This window comes from Rhynchophorus ferrugineus, unplaced genomic scaffold, assembly GCF_030347505.1.
Source record: "Rhynchophorus ferrugineus isolate W39M unplaced genomic scaffold, kcgeb_rfMv2 rfM6, whole genome shotgun sequence".
Taxonomy (NCBI): Eukaryota; Metazoa; Arthropoda; class Insecta; order Coleoptera; family Curculionidae; genus Rhynchophorus; species Rhynchophorus ferrugineus.
In genome coordinates this window covers 13,477,198-13,484,614 of record NW_027472585.1, presented here as the reverse complement: position 1 = coordinate 13,484,614, position 7,417 = coordinate 13,477,198, and positions in this window count along the sequence as shown.

Below are 7,417 nucleotides of genomic sequence, written 5' to 3'. Positions count from 1 at the left end.
AAATAATTCAATAATATTTCTGGTTAACAGTGTGATCTGGAAGGCAGTAAATAATATTTCAGAGGGCAAACTATTTGATGTGATAGAGGCAAATTTTCAGGCATTGTAAAGAAAGTTATATATAATTTATAATTTTATATATAATATATTTTATATATTATATATAATAAAATAATTAAATTATAAATTGAAACCTACGTGCCTGAAGGAGTTTTGAGTGAATGTATATATATATATATATATATATATATATATATATATAATAAAATATATATAATTTATAATTTTATATATAATATATTTTATATATTATATATAATAAAATAATTAAATTATAAATTGAAACCTACGAGCCTGAAGGAGTTTTGAGTGAATGTTAGAAATGATTATACTGAATTAACCCATAATTTTGCTTCGTCCACTTTAGTTATAATGGAATTATACAAAAAGAATTTCAGGTTAGGATTAGATACTAACATATCGGACATATTGTCAAAAAATTAAAAAATTATTAATAAAATATCAATACAACACCGTTCTTAACATTGGAATAAAGTTAAGGTAAAGAATGGTACGGTTTTATTTTTCAATTTTTTCTAGTAAATCCCACAACATTTTGCCCTTATATAAATAGTGGTATCCCTATGATTTCTAGCTATTTAAGGTGATATTTCATATAAAATAAGATATGTTTCGTGAGCCTTCCGTTACCTAACAGTTTAAAGACCCCTGCTTAATGTACTTCATTATTTATCGGCCTAAAGTTAAAATAGGCATCTCGCTGCATCTGATCTTTTAGTAGGGTTATTTCATTATAACAATAATTATTTAATAATCTATTGCAATTTGTATCAAGATATCTTATATCCAGAAGACACCAAATAAATTTAGCAGCACAGAAAGGCATTGCCAAGTAAATTAATTTGATTTGGATCACTCGTGATATTTATTGGCAAAACTATTAATTTTTTTGGAAATTAATTTCTCTGCTATTAAGTCAAACTATCACAAAATCACTAAAGCAGCAGTTCCCCACTGATTGCGAACAAAACAGCGCTTAATACCGCTCTGCGCCTGGTGTGTCGCGCTATCAGAAAAGGCCTGAATGGGGAAAGAAAATAACCGCACGAATAAAACCAACCAATTAGGAAATTTGAATTGCTAAAAAGTGGCCTTTTTTGGGGGGGACGAACTACGTATGTGTGTGTGTCTCAAAACAATGAGTCACTTAGTTGAGTTTAGGATACAGCGTACACAAAAAGTCATGAATAGTTAATAGCTGAAATTTCGCTCTATACTAGTAAAGCTGAAAAGGGAATAATATTATTTCGATAAATCTTGCCCGGCGCATGCAAATCGACGGGAAACGTTTTTGTATTTATATTTTCAGTATTCATTCATTTGAGGAGGTGACTAAACAAAAAATATATTATGCGAAGGTGTTTTTAGCATAATCGTATAATAAATATCGCAAAACTGTGTTAGGAACTACTGAAAAATATTATTAGATACGCTAAATATAGTAGTAATGTTACTAGTTGTTAATAACTTTATTCATAATTTAGTTATTAATATTAATACATTAATGTATTACTACCTTTCTTTTGTCTTGTCTGTTTTAGATTAACTTACTTAATAACATTACTTAATAATAATGAAATCAATATTAACTCTTTCTACAAGTTTGTTTGTGAGCAGGCTTCCTTGTCGGATTTTCCATTCTTGTCTATAAAGATATTTACATTTACAATCACAAACATAAAGTACATCCATGCCCCAGCAGATTCGAATCAGCGACTATCACAACAGTAAGAAGCTCTGTCACCTTGACCACTGCCCCAATGAAGCTGGCTTGATGCGTTTTGATTCGCTTCAATCTGTTGATTCCTTGTTTGTTAATCGGTTGTGTTGCTTACGTATTGCTACGATTTAGTAAATTTTTTCATATTTTACTCCGAACTTTTGCATAACTTTGTGGATCTATTTAATTTTGTGATTATGTAATGATAAGCATTAGCAATTTTAGATTATTAATCGTTTTGATGTCATATGCAATCCATGTTTTATTTGATGAGGTTTTTATTTTATATGAAGTCTGATCTCTTCTCTTCCCTTTATTTCATTCCAATTTAATCTACCAATGACGTGGTTACTGCTGATTCTACTTGAGGAATTGGCTTAGCACAAAAGTGGCATGAAAATATATCAGCCTATTAATAAGTATTTTCCAACCTCTATTCTATTTGTGGATCTTGCTGACCAACTCTACTCTTGTAGTTCCTCTGCAGCTCTATAGGGAGATATGTTCTTTATCGTAATGGTATAACTACCCTTCATTTTATTTCCTTCTGCACACGGAACTCTTCTGAATATACTAGATAGATCAAAGTAGTACTGAAAATTGTACAATCGGTTATTATTATTTAATTTTTCATAAGTATGTTACAACTTCCGTGATCCTAGGTCATAACAAGAGGTCACAAGGGATACAAACCCAGCATCTTTCCTTCGAAGCGAAAAAAGTTTTCAGAAATAGACCAAGAAACTGATATTCTTAGAATACTTCCAAACCGACAAAATAATAATCTCAGATTACTACTGAAACCTTTCGGATCATTGGAAGAATGTTCATGATGAAAGAGTCGACTTATAATGGTCATATAAATGAAGAAATTGAATGAATTAACATATGAATTGTTTTAAAAACGTTGGCGCATGGTAAATCAAAATTATCCCTTTTTCAGCATACTAGCCGGATGTATATTCCTGAATCATTGAGCTATAATATGTTAGTTCCAAAAAAATCCATACTGTCTTGATTAAGTAGTCTTAACCCTATCTATTTATTCGAATAATTACTCAAAATATTTTGCTCTAAATAAATGAACACCATCAGGGTAATACATTTTTAATTGATGGTACTTGAACAAATTTGTTCTTACTTATACAATTTTGCACTATTTGGATACTGAATAGTTTTGCAGCAACATTTCTCGTGTAATGAACTTTAATCCTCACTTAAAGCTACAAGTATAAAATGGTTCATCCAAGATTAAAAGAATAACTCCTGTTTGCATAGTTTCATCCGGGGGGGTATTAAATTCTGAAATAAAAAAATTGATATTTGCTTAAATAATAGCAAAAGAGATAGCTGATGTAACGATCATAAATTTCTTTCATATAATTATAAATCCAAACAGTCTGGGATTTTTAATGTTATGAACCCATTTTTTAGAGATCGCCTGGTACTTTTTTAATGGAAAACAATTTTGCTTTTCTGTATTTTCTGTGCATCCGGGCACACAACACTTCCTACATCGAGAAATATGTATTAATGAACTAACAATTTAATCTCTGAACATTATAAAAAGCTAATCGCACTTTTCCTTCAGAAGGCACGCTAGAAAACAAATAAACAATAGGCGCGGTGTTAAAAGTAGCGATATCTAGATGTTGGACGTCGCGAAACATTTCCCCAAAATTTCCCCAAAGTTAAACCTCTGTATATTTTAAAAATTATATATTTTTTTGCTTACGAATATTCTCGATAATTGTTCAACGATTGATGCTGACAATGAAATGCGAAAAGGCAGGTAATTTACAAACAAAAACTAAAATTACTCAAAAATCCTATTCACCGAACGCCAGTCGGACTTTATTGCTTAAAACGAATTTTGTTTCGCGTTTTTTCTGTGCGCAAACACAAATCTAAATCATATTTGGAAATAAAACTCGCGCTTTTCAAATATCCACTTTTTCCCACTTGCCGCGGATGAAAAAAAAACGAGGCGATAGTTTAAACCTAAAAAGGGGCAGTCAGATTTTAATAAAACAGTTTCGAAAAATCCAATTAAATATGAATTTAATAAAATATTGCACCGAATACCGTTGAACAATATAATTTGATATTAAATTTTTGATCTGGGATAATGAACAATATTGGCGCTCTTTGTTGCCGTTTTAATTGGTAATTTTTTATCTCGTCGTTGATTTGATTTTGTGTAATTACATTACGATAAATCGCACGTTGAATATATTTTTAAATATCATATGTTCCGATATTTCATAGTTTTAATTTATTTTTATATCCGCTTCATTGAAGTAGGTCTAAATTAAAGATGTAAAGTGAGACAATATTGTTTTAGTATGACCCTTATGCTCGTACTGTACACGTTTGTTTAGTAGTACTAATAAGTAGGCGCTGCAAATATAATTTATTCATATAAATTTTAAAAGGTAACAAAAAAATTGGTATCTTACAGATAAGACAACTTAATAATCCAAAGGAAAATTCAGTAAACACCTATATTCAAGAAATATCGGCATATAAGGAGGTCGAGAGGAGGCATATAATATTTATACCACCCATAAGAAGCAACTGCGGACCATGGGCCAGAGACAATGAACAAAAAGCTCTTTGCTGAACATCTTTACTCTCTAAGTTTATAAGTTTATAAAATTGTTACAGGTGACGAGTCGTGGATATATTCGTATGAGCCCGAAAGTAAACAGCAGTCGACTGTATGGGTGTTCCAAGATGAACCAAATCCAACAAAATTTGTTCGCGCACGAAGCATTTCAAAGGAAACGGTGGCCTGTTCCTTCGGGAAAACTGGTTATATTGCTGAAAACTGGTCAATGCCTCTAGGAGATCGTAGAACAGTAAATTCTGATTGGTACACAACTATTTCATTGCTAGAAGTCTTCGGTGAAATAAGAAAATCTAACAACAGACGCCGCATTGTTGTTCATCATGACAATGTGAGCTCCCACACATCGGTTCCATCAAGACACTATTTGAACACTCAAAACATCGATTTTGAAATGATGGGTCATCCGCCGTACAACCCTAATTTGGCACCCAATGACTTCTCTTTGTTTCCATGCGTGAAGAATAAACTGCATGGTCAACGATTTCCATCGCGCGAAGAAGCTGCTGAAGCGTTCAAAAATCATGTTTAGAAGTTACCTCATTCGGAATAGCAAATAGCAAATTAATAGAAGTAGAATGACTACACTTAAACGTGGACGTGATAATATAACAAAAAAAACTTGTTGGTTCCGTGAGCACCCCAATATATCCGTTATAATTCCCGTTGGTCCCCCATACACGTGCCTATTTGGCACGCGATTTTTTGTCACGTGCCTTACCTGGCCACTGACGACCACCTGATAGCTTTCACAGCTGTCCGAGGCTCGAGAAGCCCGTACGTACCGGGTTTCGAGTCTGGTTACACATTTTGGCTTCCGTATAAAGAAGGGGAAGATTGTAGGGTGGCCATACCATGAAAGCAATACGTGTAATTTGTATATATCAGTCGGCTACATAGGGAAATTAATTTATATTACCCTTATTAAAATTAAAAGGATAGCAAATTCGGCATTATTATAATGTGCAATTAAACTATAGTGAAGTCAATTTCCTTTTAATTACATGAAAATTATTTATAAAGATCATACAAACGAAAGTACAAATGGTATAACTGTAGACATTCTTTTTTCTATGTAAATAGATACAATCTATTAGGTATCACAAGAAAGGTGCTCTATGTAAGAAGCATTGTTAATCTAAAAGCAAGCCTATTATGTAGGTTATTCCAAATATTTTTGTGTCATTGTTTTTACAAAGCTTAGAATTTACGTAAAAAACTAGAATAAATAAAAAAATAAGCACCAGGCATGCTAATTGATGGAAATTAAATGATTGCTTTGCTTCCTGTATTAAAGCAACTCCCATAGTTCATTTGTTATCAAATATCACATTTTTTATGTTTTTCTAACAGATGTCCCTAGACTTCTTCTGTTAGAAGTACGCAATGTTATGATTTGACACATAAGTCATTTTATTGTACTGACACCAAGCTTCAAAGCTATACAACTTATATTTTGCGAAAGTAAACAGGTGGTAGATTTATACCTATTTAGAAATATAAAGTTTCGTGACCGAAAACGTGCATTTATTACCGTAATTTACGTGTCGCTTATTTAAACAAATAAAATACCCTCTGAAAGTAAAAGCTTGCTAGTAGAAACTCACAGTGAGCATGCTCTAATACTAAAAATACGTGGGGTGTGGTTTCGAAAATTCAAAAATAGTGATTTCGATGTGCAAGACAAAGAACTTTCTGGTAGACTGGTAGGTAAAGGCGAAATTTTAAGATTAACTGGATGAAGGCCAAACAAATCTCTCAAAAAATTGACCGAAGCTTTAAATGTGACAAAAAAATCATAGTGAAAAGCTGCTTCAGAACTATGATCGGAAGTCATTTTTGCATCGAATAGCGACGGGTAATGAAAAATGGATTTATTTTATAAACCTTAAATATAAAAAATCAATGGTTATCACCTGGTCAAGCCGGTCGATCGAATACAAGAGCAAATTATTTTGATCGCAAGACAATGCAATGTTTTTGGTGAAGCCAGAGTGATGTGGTGTATTATGAACTGTTGGAACCTGGTGATATAGTTAATAGTGATTTTTTCCGATTACAAATGATCAATTTGAACCAAGCATTGATCGAAAAACGTCCAGAACACACAGTATCCTCCAGATCTTGTCCTGTCCGACTATCAACACTTCACTTCAATAAGTCACACGTTTGCAGTTGGCGATGTATAGATTTGCTCGAAGGACAAAAATATTATATAGAGAAATTTTTTTCCGACAATAAAAGGTAATGACTTTCCTGTGTACCCGATAATTGAATGAAATGTAATATTTGTTTATATAATGTAGGGTTGAAATTACTTTCTAATTGATTTAATATACCAATATACAGCGATTGTGATTAATATTTGGTTCAGTTGGAAAGGAAATGTGTTGATATACGTATATATAAAGTGTACATGTGTTTCTAATATCAGTTTCTTGAACTGAATTTAATTATTGCCACAAATCACTAAATAATTAAGATCATCCAGATAAGATCCAATCTGATCTATATAACTTTCTTTAGAGCTCTATTTTCTTGGTACTTTGTCTTAATCCTTTCGCTTGTAATTGTTTTTATAACTTAAATTGAATACAAATTTTCTAATATACCAAAAAATTTTACTCAATATTCCCATCTATTATAATATTAAAATTTGCTAAAAGTATCTCCCTGGGATGCCTGTACCTCCTGCGCTACGCCACTGGTTCTGCCGAACAACCGTACTAATATCGAAGAAACCCCAGCTGGTTAGTCAACAATCGTAATAAGCCTAGTAAATTCGTTTATTAAAATATTTGACTAGCACAATTCGATTAGATAAAATGATCAGTTAAGAATAAAAAAAAATTACAACCCATTTAGAAGTAGAAGTATTACATGGCCGCGAAAACGTTAAATATGTAACGACAATGTAATAATTAATTATTTAACTTAAGAGTTTTACCAGCTTAAAGCTTAAGTTCATTTCGAGTTTAAATATTTAC